The sequence below is a fragment of the Eublepharis macularius genome, chromosome 6, assembly GCF_028583425.1.
Source record: "Eublepharis macularius isolate TG4126 chromosome 6, MPM_Emac_v1.0, whole genome shotgun sequence".
NCBI lineage: Eukaryota > Metazoa > Chordata > Lepidosauria > Squamata > Eublepharidae > Eublepharis > Eublepharis macularius.
In genome coordinates, this window is record NC_072795.1 from 49,808,466 (window position 1) to 49,822,888 (window position 14,423).

Below are 14,423 nucleotides of genomic sequence, written 5' to 3' on the forward strand. Positions count from 1 at the left end.
AAAGTGTCCTTTCAGTTACATCATAGAGTGTGTACCAATGACTAGTTCCTGATACTTTGGTATCTGATGACAGAATATGGCCGAGCTGCATAGGAAAACTGTAATTTAGGATTGTGTCAGTTTGGTGTAGTGGTTAAGAGCGCAGGACTCTAATCTGGAGAACCGGGGTTAATTCCCCATTTTTCCACTTGAAGCCAGCTGGGTGACCTTTGGTCAGTCATAGCTTCTAGGAGCTCTCTCAGCCCCACCCACCTCACGGAGTGTTTGCTGTTGGGATAATAATAACATACTTTGTAAACCACTCTGATTGGGTGTTAAGTTGTCCTGAAGGGTAGTATATAAATCAAATGTTTGTTGTTGTTGTTGTTGTTGTCGTCGTCGTCGTCGTCATCGTCCTGGGATTCAACAGATCCATTTCTGCAATAGTAGAGGGACATCTTATACTTAGAGTCCCAACGCCTGTCTTTGTCCAACGTTGTTGTGGTGGTCTACCACAACCTCAAGGTACAAATCACAGGGGTGAAAGGGAAACAACATGAAGGGAGCATGCTCTTTTTGAAACTTCTTATGGGGTCATGTGGTTGGAGTAATGTGGAGACAAAGATTAACACATATTAGATATGTGAATGTACATCAAGTAGCCAAAATGGTAATCCACTGTCAGGAATTTGCACAATTTCCCCTCCTGAGAGATGCTTGTACTCAAGCCCACGTGTGCATTCTCTACAGTTTCCCCTTGAGTTCTTTCCAGTGGTCTTCTATGATGGGTTTGGGAACTACAGTGAACTACTGTTGATTAACATTTCTGTTCCCTTTAAGTGATATTGAAAGATTAAATCATCCTGGCTGGCAGAGATAATATATTAGCAGCAGCTGCAGCCAGAATAACAGATTTTGAGAAGGTTTCCTGGATTGCTGCATTATCCTGTTGGGGTTTAATACACAGCTGTCATTTCAGTCACAGTTACATCAGCAACCAAGCTGTGCACTTTTCCCACCTGCTTATTTGTACAATGTTGTATTCTGTGATTGGTCTTGGTTTCTAAGAAAAGAAATGAGAAGATAAACCCCTATACTGTTCAATAATACTGAAATTAAAAAAGAAATCCTATTCTTACCAAGGATCAATTAGCATTTGATGAGGCATCCTTTTTACATGTTTTTCTATTTCACAGTGCAGTTCCTACTTTTAACAATATGTTCAACTGAGGTTTGCTTTTTAAAAAATCCAAAATTAAAAAAACCAGAAGACAAATTATCTGTAGAGAAAACCAGTGTGGGGTAGTAATGGGAACACCCAGGTTCAAACCCCCATTTAGCATGGCTAGCTCAACAGGAAGAGCTGGAAGAGCTCCCCTACCACCAAGTCTTCAATCCCAACTACAGCAGGTGTGTAGAGTGCATGGCTCCCACATGTCAGGCTCTGGGTGACAGGATATGGCAGACAGATCTCTGGATCATTATAGCAAGATACAGGTCCTTGGTTAAATGACTTTTATTCAGAAATCAGATCTTTTCCATATTCAGGTTCATAGATCTACTTAGGAGCAAGGCAAGCATCTAAGCAGCTCGAGCAGAAGCTTGATAGGAATGACAGCATGGGAAAAATACATTTCATTTCTACCCTGGTTTTCCTCCCCCTCTCAATTTCAAATAATCTTTTGCCACTCTTTCTTGGTGAGAACATTTTACATATTGGTGCTATCACAACTTGTTGCTAGGATGAAAGACATATCATAGTCTGAGAGGAAACGCAAGGTCATAAACAGTGGAGTCCAGCAGATAACCACCTGTGAAAGCCTGAGAAACAGTTAGAGCACCAAGTCACCTTAGTTAGGAAACCAAGTCACCTTAAGATTCTGTTTACAAGAATCAGACTAAGCTTCTAAATCAGAATTAAATTTGGCATGGATGGATGGGTACAGACATACATGACACCATGACAGCAGTATGGAATTCAAGGAAGGTGATCTGCAATCCATTTTGTAAGCCCAGCAGTGGTAGGAATGTATGTGTGTGAGGGGGGAGAGTTGCTTCTTTTGGTGCTACTTGCAGACTGGCAGTTGCAAGAGTGAAAGGCGCTATGCCTCCTGCTCTGCTACACTTGGTGGCTCCAAGACAGGTTGCACCTCCTTTCTCTTGCTGTAACCAGAAAAGATTATCTTGGATGACTTTGGGCCAAGCTACACATGACGAAAGACACTTGCCTGGCAAGTGGATTGAGTGGAGGGCAAGTGAACAGGAAGAAATACACTTGCCATTCAAGTGTCATTTGTCACTTGTAGCTTGGCCCTCAGGCAGACACAACTGTGGCTCTGACAACAAGGGTGCATTCAAAGATCCTTCAGTTATGGCAAGAGGGTGTAAGAGACAGCACTGATCTGGGCAGGCTAGGAAATCAAGTGATTCCTAACCCTTCCCCTCTCTGTCCATAACTGGAAGGAAATTGGCCTTTTCACCAAGAGCTACCTCATACAGTTTGTTAGGGGCAGGGCTGTGATCGGCAAAGACGTCAGAGATAGTCCATGCAGTTTACTCCCAGAGAAAGAGGGGGAGAAAGGAGGCTGGCTGGCTGAGGAAGGGACAGGCCAAGTCAGCATGGTGCCTCAAGCAGCCCTGATGGTTAGCAATGAATATCACTGGGTAACCTTGGGCCAGTCACTTCACTGCAATGCAGCATAATTGGCCCATGACTCATGTGAGGAACTATCTATACTTCGGTGGTTGTTGTGGGTTTTCCGGGCTGTATTGCCGTGGTCTTGGCATTGTAGTTCCTGACGTTTCGCCAGCAGCTGTGGCTGGCATCTTCAGAGGTGTAGCACCAAAAGACAGAGCCTTCGACAATATATCTATACTTCCCTGAGTTCCTTGGAGGAAAGGTAGGATCAAAAGGGATACATAACAAGCATGAATTTGTCAGCAATGGGACTGAGAGTATTGTCGAAGGCTTTCACGGCCGGAGAACGATGGCTGTTGTGGGTTTTCCGGGCTGTATTGCCGTGGTCTTGGCATTGTAGTTCCTGACGTTTCGCCAGCAGCTGTGGCTGGCATCTTCAGAGGTGTAGCACCAAAAGACAGAGATCTCTCAGTGTCACAGTGTGGAAAAGATGTAGGTCATTTGTATCTACTTAGGAGGGGTGGGGTTGAGCTGAGTCATCCTGTAAGAGTTTCCCAGGGTGTGGAATGCTAATGGCGGGAGGTTTCACTGTATCCTGAGGAGGTTCTTTTGCATATGGATTGGTACTTGATGTGCTAATCTTCTCTGCAGGGCTATTGTTGGGGATAGAATGTTTTGTTAGCCTGGTGTTTTTCAGAACTGGAAACCATGCTCTATTCATTCTTAAGGTTTCTTCTTTCCTGTTGAAGTTTTGCTTATGCTTGTGAATTTCAATGGCTTCCCTGTGCAGTCTGACAAAGTAGTTGGAAGTGTTGTCCAGTATTTTGGTGTCCTGGAATAAGATACTGTGCCCTGTTTGAGTTAGGCTATGTTCAGCCACTGCTGATTTTTCAGGTTGTCCAAGTCTGCAGTGTCTTTCATGTTCTTTTATTCTTGTCTGGATGCTACGCTTTGTGGTCCCGATGTAAACTTGTCCACAGCTGCAGGGTATACGGTATACTCCTGCAGAGGTGAGGGGGTCTCTACTGTCTTTTGCTGACCGTAGCATCTGTTGTATTTTTCGGGTGGGTCTGAATACTGCTTGAAGGTTATGCTTTTTCATAAGCTTTCCCATCTGATCAGTAATTCCTTTGATATATGGCAAAAACACTTTTCCTGTAGGAGACTGTTTTTCCTTGGTTGTTTGATTCATCCTGGGTTTGATTGCTCTTTGGATTTCATTTCTGGAGTAGCCATTTGCCTGAAGTGCGTGGTTTAGATGATTAATTTCCTCATTGAGAAAGTGCGGTTCACATATCCGTCTTGCACGATCCACTAATGTTTTCATTATGCCTCTTTTCTGTCGGGGGTGGTGATTGGAGTTTTTGTGTAAGTACCGATCAGTGTGAGTTGGTTTCCTGTAGACCTTGTGACCTAACTGAAAGTTTGCTTTGCGGATGACCAAGGTATCCAGGAATGGGAGTTTTCCCTCGATTTCTTTCTTTTGGAGAAGCAAGCAGGCTTCTAATATGGCAGATTAGGCACAGAGATTTGCATCCGACAGCACCAAAAATGGAAGAATGACAAGGCCTGTACAAATACTGTGTATAATAAATAAATGACAACAGGTAGGCAACATTCTTAAGAGGAATATGGGGCCAGTTCTGTACTGTACTGGGTATGCTGCAAGCAGGAAATAGTATGGGTGAGGACATTGCTTGTACAGGGACCACTCAGCTTGGCCCACTCTGTGACACTGATGTGGGAGGATTTCCTTCTTTTCCTAAGCATGGGTCCACTCCCATGTGTAGTTCTGTGAATCTAATCAAATGTCAATGGAGGAGTTTTTACTGCTTGGAGCCACATCTCTTGGGGCATTGTAGTCTTTGTTACTGATTGTACCACACACACATTAATAAAAGAAAACAGCAGACACAGCCCAACATCTGGAGGAAACAAGTGTAGAATTTGACTTCATCTTCCCTGTAATGCAATGCTACCTGGGGCTCCCACTCAGCAGCCTTGATTGTATACTGCCACGAGAGCAGTGAGAGAAAAATGGGGGGAGGGGGATAGGTGTCATGCCAGTGCTCCAACATCACTTCTGATGCTGACACAAAGACATTAATTCTTGGTTTGTGCTGGAAGCAATATTGTGGCATTGTCACAATGCCTATGTGTATGTCACATCCCCTTAAATCTCTCTCCGGGTAGCAGCCTTGAGCTGGCAACTTCCATGCTACCAGAATGCCTCGAAGTACAAGCAAAGTGGGGTAGGTTTTGGGGGAGCCAAATGTCAGATATGCTTACTAGATGTCTGCCATACATCAGTTAGGTTACCTAGGGCTCCTGTGTGTTGTGGGGGTGGGAAGGGAAACCTCTTGCTCACTCCTTATCTGTCTCTGGCTGTCTTGTTTATTCATGCCTTCTTGATATGTCTGAGAATAGATGGCCTTGAAGAACTCTTCTCACCGGATAGACTAGCAATCCTCCTGCCTAGAATCCACAACAACCATTGTTCTCCGGCCATGAAAGCCTTCGACAATATATTAACAGAATATTTGTTTGAAATTTATTTAGCCTCACCATTCTCCCAAGTAACAGGGACTCAAGGTGAGTGACACCAATAAAACCAACATAACACAAAGTATTTTTTTTAAATTAAACAACCAGCAAAGACTTAAAAATTGCTTGAACATCTGATGGCTTGGCTCATGTCCAATTTTTAACAGACCTTTTCACTTATTCGCTGACCCTTTGTGACTGCTTGACAGGCCTTTTCATTGTGTTCCTCCTTAACAGTGCACTACAGCACAATTGGCTTTTCATATGGAGATGGAAACCATTTTCCCTGCAGTGTCACCAGAGGGCTTTTTGAATTTTTTTTAAATCTGTAATTACTATTGAGCTAGTGTAGACTAACTTCCTAATGATCTGGTGCCATGATTGCTGAAATCCCGGCTTTCATTTAGGAAATACGTTTCTAGCCCTTTTCATTGCAGTGATATAAGAGGAAATATGCTGCCTGCACTTTTCCCCTTATAATGTGCCAATGAAAATAAATGTGTCAGTTTCCATGTTAAGTAATCTTCACACTCTAAGTCTAAATGCTTTCTGCTTATGACATATCTGAAACTAGATCATGTTGGCCTTGGTCCTTCCCTCTAGAAACTGTACTCCTTTGCCCATATCCCCCACCCATTTATGCGTGAAAGTGTCAGTGTTTCATTTGTGAACTGTATGCAGTGCCACAACATTCCTGTAAGTGGATGGAATAATTCAGAGTGCATTTGGGTTTGACAAGCTGGGTGCTCACTGCTCACCAAGACTATCATATAACTACTTCTCAGGATGAACTCAATACAGATCTACTCAAGCAATATTCTTAACACACCCATTGGATTGTATGAATTGGCTTTCCATTAATCAAACACACACGAGAATCTAAACCTAAATGAAACTCATGGGCTTTTTTATACACTAGAATTGATTTTTCAGTTGACTGAAGTTACCTGAGTCATGGTATAAACCTGGGAGCAACTAACCCTGACAGGGAGGTTCTCTATTAATAACATATGGTAAATACTAGTATATGGTATGTATATGGTAAGTAGTCTTTTATGTATGCTGTGAATTAATCTAATCAAATATAATCAATACATTGTAATCAATAGTTTGGTTCTCTGTCATACCATCAATATGTTGCTTATTTTATATCATTCTTTTACTGTGGTTTTCTACATTCTTTAGTCCATGATAGACATTTTTTAATAATTAAAGGTCTATTGATCTTTTATATCAAATCTGTGACAATCAGCTATAACAGAGCAGTAAAAATTAGACAAGGTGAAAAAACTGTGAGTTCTGTTATGAGGAGTTTTCTTTCAGAGGGACAGATGGGAAGTCATTCATCTACTAGTGTTTAGGTTGCTATACCAACAAGATATATTCTATTTGTTGTTACATTTATAGCTATTGCACTGCAAGTCTTCACTGTACCAAGGTTGAACTTCTGATGCAAACTGAGACATGATGCATTTTAATAAGCAGCCTGATCATATTTAAAAATAGAATTTATGTGTCTGATAAGTGGCTAGTAGAACACAGACACTGTTGTCCTAAAGACTGGATCTAATTAAAGAAAGAAAGATCTTTTCTAGAATCCTTTTTATAATAGCAACTTAATCTGGGAGATTTCTACATAGCTAGACAAAGAATGTGCAGGGACAAGAACATTTTCTTGCATGCAAAATGATGTTATAAAAGTTTTTATTGCAGCTGATTATCCAAGAGAGTTTTAGTGGGAAAGACATTACACATTCTGTCTGGTGAATGATTAGGGGCAATGAAAATTTGCAAAACCCCTTTGACTGAACATGCACTTCTACCATGCCTATGCTTTTGTTGTCTAGGATTCCAAACTTTGCAGGTTTCAATTGGCTTAGACTGGAATAACTCTTTTAAGGATTGCACTATCTCTAGCATATTTGTGGGTGCACTATCACATTCCATTTTTCTTGTAATATTATTAGAAAAATCTCTTATTACATTTAATTCATATTGGCTGCACCTGGCACAACTCTTACCTCCATTAAGAGAAAGTACCAATTTCAAATTCAATTGTAAGATTACACTATCTCGAAGATCATTCTCCAAAATCGCTTAGTGTATTAGTGGAAATTAGCACTTTGGCATGTACATAAGGCAGCTGAACTCCTCTGTACCTCACTAGATGGTACTCCATCCAGGAGCAACATTTTAGGGCTGCAAGGTGGAGGGAGAGGAATAGCAACAGTTTACATGCAGAGCATTGTTCATAGTCTTTTGGATCTTGGATATTTACAGATTATTCATCTCTTTCCAAACCTTACTCAGAAATACATATACGTCTCATTGAATTTAATGGAACTTACATATAAATGTGCATAGGATTGAGTCCTTAATGTGGTATGTTTATCATCCTCATCTTGTATGATGATGATAAAGAACAGTGCCGCCAACGGTGTGGATGCAAATGCACTCTTTATACTGTATGCTTTAAATTAAATCATCATTGTAAATGAATAAGGAGGTGTTTGATTCAAGGAAAAGCATTGTGAGCAGGATAAGTTTGATTCCAATTTGAAATTTAATTTGCGAGGATCACAGCTGCAGGCATCGTATTCTCCAGATCAGCAAAGTCTGAAGCCTAAGGAACGGTTATTTCCAGGGCTTTTTTTCTGGGAAAAGAGGTGGTGGAACTCAGTGGGTTGCCCTCAGAGAAAATGGTCACATGGCTAGTGGCCCCGCCCCCTGATCTCCCCTCTGTCTGGAGATCAGGGGGCGGGGCCACCAGCCATGTAACCATTTTCAAGAGGTTCCGGAACTTTGTTCCACCATGTTCCAGCTGAAAAAAAGCCCTGGTTATTTCATAATGCAAGGAGGGATCATTGAAGTCTCCATAGGTTTTAGTGGCTGAAGTGGTAAAATACAAGCCGGTATCACTACTTTAAAGACAACTTGATGTCATAAAGCAACATCTATCCTAGGAAAATTAACATATAATCAAATTATAAATTGAAAAGTAAATAACAATTTCACCTCTGTAACACACCTGCTCAGGGGGTATACTTTAATCTGGAATCTACCAATTTTCCATAAGTCACTTTAACCTGTTTTTTTTCCCTTTCAAACTCCCTCAGTACCACAAATTATCATTGTTTATGACTAAATGGCCTGCCTGCTGTTATAGAAAATATGTTGTTCACATTGAAAACATACATAACGCAAGGAGAGATCATTGGAAACTGCTCTCTCAATGAACAACCATATGTCCTAGATCATGTATTCATATTTTGAGAAGGAGCTGTCAGCTTAATTAGTACTGTCATTTGAATTCAGTAAGTGTCAATTGCCAGCAAACAACACAAGAAGATCTAAACATACAAAATGTTCAACAGAATGCTTCTATTGAAGCATTGGGTACCAGCCCACACTGATCATTTTTTTTTATTTTGGGCTTTGCCTTGAAAACATTGTCCTCCAAAATATAAGTAGTTAGTGACCACCTTTGTTTACTGACATGACATGGACAGATCAGTACATATATTTGTGGAATATATAAAAATATTTGTATTTTGTTTATGTATCTTAAATATTTTTCTGTTTAATTATCATAATCATGCCACATTGATTTGAAATTAATGTTACCACTTATTCCTTCAGGAATCAAGGTAATACAGATATGGCTGGGGGTGGGGGAGGCAGGCAGAATCAGCATGATAGCAGGCTTACAAATTATTGATAAGTTACACATTAGAATATGAAAGAAAAGACTGCAACTACTTGCCAAGAGGAGTCTGTAAAAAGCATTTCTGGCCTCTAGGAGAATTAGAGACTCCGTGAATGAATCCTCCGCGATCCATTCACCCAAAAGCTGGAAGTTAAAGATTGCTTCTTAGGATACCTTTATGTTCTGATACAAGAGTAGGCAAGTCACATTAGTTCTGAAGACTTTGCATGTAAACCATGCCCTCTACCCTTCCTACACAGAGACCAGGTCAAGAGCACTTACAAGACTTTGAAGAGAAAATCTTACTATATAACTGAGTAAGCATGTTTCAGACAACTCACTTTATACCCTGCTGCACCACCAGATGGAGCTGCCGCAGAGAAAAGCACCATATAGCTCCAGAAAACATGACGTGGTGGGAAGTGCAGGCAGGGAACAGAAACAGAACAGGTGGCAATTCCCTCCCCATGCCTTAACCTGGCTGGTATTAGGTGCAGAGCAGGTGGAAATGCCCACCCCCACCTTAACCCAGCTGATATTAGGAGTGGAGCAGGTGGCAATGCCCACCACCACCTTAACCCAGCTGGTATTAGTATCATAGCAGGTGGCAATGCCTGCCCCCTTCAGCCAGCGGGTATTAGGAGTGGAACAGGTGGCAACGTACACCCCCTGCCTTAACCCAAGTGGTATTAGGAGCAGGGCAGGTAGCAATGACCACCCCCTGCATTAATCCATCTGATATTAGAAGCAGAGCAGGTGGCAATAACCACCCCCCCTTCAGCCAGCTGGGATCAGAAGCAGAGCAGGTGGCAATGCCCACTCATTGCTTTAACTCAGCTGTTATTAGGAGCGGAGAAGGTGGCAATGCCCTCCCCCCTTCACTCAGCTGGGATCAGGAGCAGAACAGATAGATATGCCCACTCTCCACCTTAACCCAGCTGGTATTAAGAGTGGAGCAGATGGCAATGCCCACCTCCTACCTTAACACAGCCAATAAGAGGAGTGGGGCAGGTGGTAATGCCCACCCCCACCTTAACCCCACTGGTATTAGAAACAGAAAAGGTGGCAATGCCCGCCACCTTTCAGCCAGCTGGTATTAGGAGCAGAGCAGGTGGCAATTCCCATCCCCAGGCTTAACCCAGCTAATATTAGGAGCAGAGAAAGTGGCAATGCCCGCCCCCTGCCTTAACCCACCTGGTATTAGGAGTGGAGCATGTGGCAATGCCTATGCCCCACCTTAACTCAGCGGATGTTAGGAGCATAATAGGTGGCAATGCCCATCCCCCCTTAACTCAGCTAGTATTAGGAGCAGAGCAGGTGGCAATGTGTACCACCTGTCTTATCACAACTGGCATTAGAGAAGGTGGCAATGAACACACCCACTTTAACCCAGCTGGTATTACGAGAGGAGGAGGTGACAATTCCCACCCTCCTTCAGCCAGCTGGGATTAGGAGCAGAGCAGGTGGTAATGCCCACCGCTGCCTTAACCCAGCTGGTATTAGGAGCGAAGCAGGTGGCAACGCCCATCCCCTGCCTTATCACAAATGGCATTAGGAGCACAGCAGGTGGCAATGCGCACCCCCACCTTAACCCAGCTGATATTAGGAGCAGAGGAGGTGGCAATGCCCACCCTCAACTTAACCCAGGAGGTATTAGGAGTGGAGCAAGTGGCAATGCCCACCCCCCACCTTAACCCAGCTGGTATTAGGAGTGGAGCAAGTGGCAATGCACACACCCCACCTTAACTCAGCTGGTATTAGGAGTGGAGAAGGTGGCAATGCCCAGCCCCCACCTCATCCCAGCTGGTATTAGGAACAGATCAGATGACAATAGTCACCCCCTTTACCCATCTGGGATCAGGAGTGGAACAGGTGCCAATGCCTGCCCAGCGCCATCACGTGGGTGGAATCAGGCACAGAGCAGGAAGTAATTCCCTTCTTCTCTTCACCCAGCTGGGACAAGAAGTGGAGCAGATGGCAATGCCTGCCTCCTTCAACCTACTGGAATAAGGCACCGAGCAGGCAGCAATGCCCACCCCATCTTTACTCTGTCAGAATCAGGTGCCAAGCAGGCAGCAATTTCTGCCCCCCTTCAACCTACCAGAATCAGGAGCAGAGAAGGTGACAATGCCTTCCCCCCTTCACCCAATTGGGATCAGGAGCAGAGCATGTAGCAAAGCCCACCACCCACCTTCACCTGTTGGTATCAGGTGAGGAGCAGGAGGTAGTGCTCGCTCCACCCAGCAGGAAACAGATGGCAATGCCCAACCCACTTCACCCAGCTGAGATCAGGCTTGGAGGAGGCAGCAATGCCTGCCCCCGTCACCCAGCTGTAATCAGGCACAGAGGAGAAGGCAATGCCCATTTTCTCTTCTTCCGGCTGGGATCAGGATTGGAGTAGGTGGCAATGCCTGCCCCCCTTTACCCGACCTGTATCAGATGTGCAGCAGGTAGCAAAGCCCACCACCCCTTCATGTTGCTGAGATCAGGTGTGGAGCAGGTGGTAATGCCCACCTCCCTCCTTCACCAGCCGGGATCAGTGAGGGATGAGGAGGGAATACCTGCCTGCCCTCTCTCCCCTTTCTAGAGCCAGTTGTATTTTTTCCCACAACAGGCTTTATTTCTAGTAGCTTCATAATTAATTAAACATTATTATTTTGTATCTGGATATTGGAACCAAAGCCTCTCCAGATTCTAAACCAACAGGATGTTATCCTCTAAAGTCAGGTCTGTACAACCATTTCCTTAACTTTTGCCAGTACTTGCATAAAGAAGCTTCAACCTGAATTTTAAAAATGTGGGAAACAGCTAAGTATAATCAGCATACTCATAGCATCTCTAAAATGCTGTATGGTCTTGCCCAGCAGCCTCACAGGCAATGACTAGGAAGAGAGAGTGAGAGATCGCCCCACAGAAAATGTTATGAGGATGAAAAGTTATTACTCATGAGACCTTTAGAATTTCTTTAATAGACCAAACAGAACTTCTACAAAAGAATCCCATTTCTATAAATCAGTGACATATCATCAGTGATGCAAAAATTTCAGAAATGGCAGGATTAGGATGGGGAAAATGAGCAGGCCACTGAGCATCCTTGGCACATCCTTATTTGGGGGTGTGGGGGGGAATAGGGATCATCAGGATCACTAGTACTGCTTGACAGCAGCCAGCTGAGAGGGCAGGCTGCTGTGTGGCTCCCCTGTACAAGTAAGGGCCTCCTGCTTTAGGGCGAGATGCTATAGGCTTAGAGGGGGGAATTGTTTGCCTGGCCGGCCAGGTCCCAGCCATGCACATGAATGGTTCAAGCCCAGGGCAGCGGGACTTACCCAAACAGGTCAGGGAGGAGGTCCAGGGGTGATCCCAGGTACTGACCTGTACCACTAGTTAGGCCCTTGCCCTGTAGATATGTTTAGTTATATGTTTTTGCCAAATAAATATGGCCCATTAGCTCCCAACACTTGTGTCTGTCTCTTCTTTCCATCTGGAGTGGCAAAGACTGTACCTCCAAGAGCCTACATTAGAGATGCAGGAGGGCACCCCCAAAATCTCATAGCTTTAAGATGTCATGAGAATGGGAAATACATGTCTAGAGTGAGAGAGATATATCTGCTTTCACATTAAAGTAAAGCATGCCAGTCAAAGACAAAATGGATAAGAAGTGTTCCTAGCATGGAGTAGCTTGACTTCGCAGATACATCAAGAATAAATTGATCAAGCCTCTTTTGAAAATTTACAGTTTCTAAGATTTTTCAGGCCATAAATCACAACTCAGATTTCCAGGACAAATAATCAAAGTGATAGAAATTTCCTTTGTAAATGCAATTCCCAGATGATATAACCATAAACCCAGAAAGGATCATTTGCCCATCCACTGGCTACTATCTGCAGATCCATGTTAATATTCTTACCTATCACAAGCCCATTTCCTATGCATATTCAAGTGCTCTTATACTATAGGAGGATTACACTATCGTATCACAGCTCATACCCTAAATTTGCACCAATAGGATCACAAATGCAAAATGCACCAACCACAGCATGACCCAAAGTTTAATGGGCAATCAGGTCTTGAGGTTTTGTTCCATGGCAGCACAGATCCTAGTTCTAACATATGGTCCATCTGGTTAACTGACCAGTGCTATAGCATTGAATAAAGGAGTGAAGCAAGAATGTATACTTGCTCTGTTGGTGATTAATTTGTATATCAATGGTTTAAGCGCCTGTATTTCCAGAGATGAATTCCATTTGCTTTATCTAGCTCATATTAAATTGCCGTGTCTTCACAGATGACACAGCCCTCCTTTCAAGATCTGCAGTAGGCTTGCATAAACTTATAAGATCCTTCTCAAAATATTGTTCTAAAGAGGGTCTAACTATTAATGTTTCTAAGTCAGAGGTTCTTTTTAACAAAAAGCAATGGATGAACAAGTATAAGTAGACAGTAGCAGGGCAGTCTATAGAGCAAGTAGAGCACTTTAAGTATCTAGGAGTTCTCTTTCAAGCGAATCTTTCTTGGAAAGTGCATTTGAATTTTGTTGTAAGATGACCCATGAGTACTCAGAAGGCTCTTTCAAGATTCTATTAATTTTCAGAGGGACAATATGTTCCTGCAGCAGTTAAAGCATTCAACACTAAAGTTTCTGGGCAATTGCTGTATGCTATAGGGATATGGATCAGTGTGGTAATAGATAACATTGATGGACCATTATTATGGTTCCTTCACAATATCTTGGGAACTACAATATGCATGTCACAAATACCATTGATAACTGAGCTTGGGAAAATGTCTTATGAAGCAAAGGCTTGATGGAGAGCATTTCACTTAAAAATTAGGGTTTTGAAATGAAACTTAGAACCAGGTCTCCTTGAATTAGTTATGCTGGGTTATCATATGAGTAATTGTGGTAAATATTTGGAATATAAATTATCATGTTTGAACATCACTCATGATGATGATAGAAACTATGAGTTGTAGTGAATTGGAAAAGTTAATCAAAAGATGTTTGAGGGAGCTTGATTATAATAGTATGTTGCTTAGAGCTCTCAGAGTATGCTCTTCTCTTTTATTTGGTATCCCTCATCTGATGAAAATGCCAAATTATTTGTTTGAGTTAACTCTCCCAAAGTATAGAAGGGCAGGGCCTGATCGAGAGGAGGCGGGGGGTAGTCTGCCCCCGGTGCTGCCAAGGAGGGGGCGCCGGGCACAGCTGCCAGCCACTGGGAGCATGTGAGTGGCCTCCCAGCCCCCCGCACTGCCTTTCACCTGCCCCACAGGACAGGGGGCAGGTGGCTTGCCACGAGCCCCCTGTCCTGCGGGACAGGCAAAAGGCAGCATGGGGGGGGGCTGGGAGGCTGCCTGTGCCATTGGCCTGCCCTGCAGGACAGGGGGTGGCCGGCCGTCCCCTGTGCTGTGGGGCAGGAAAATGGCGCAGTTGGCTTCTGAGCCTGGCCCCGCGCTGCCTCTGCCAACTCATGGTGCTCTGGGGCACCTGGCTTGCTGCGCAGGTGGCACGCTCTGCCCTGTGTGATGATGTCATGGAAGTGACATCATCACAC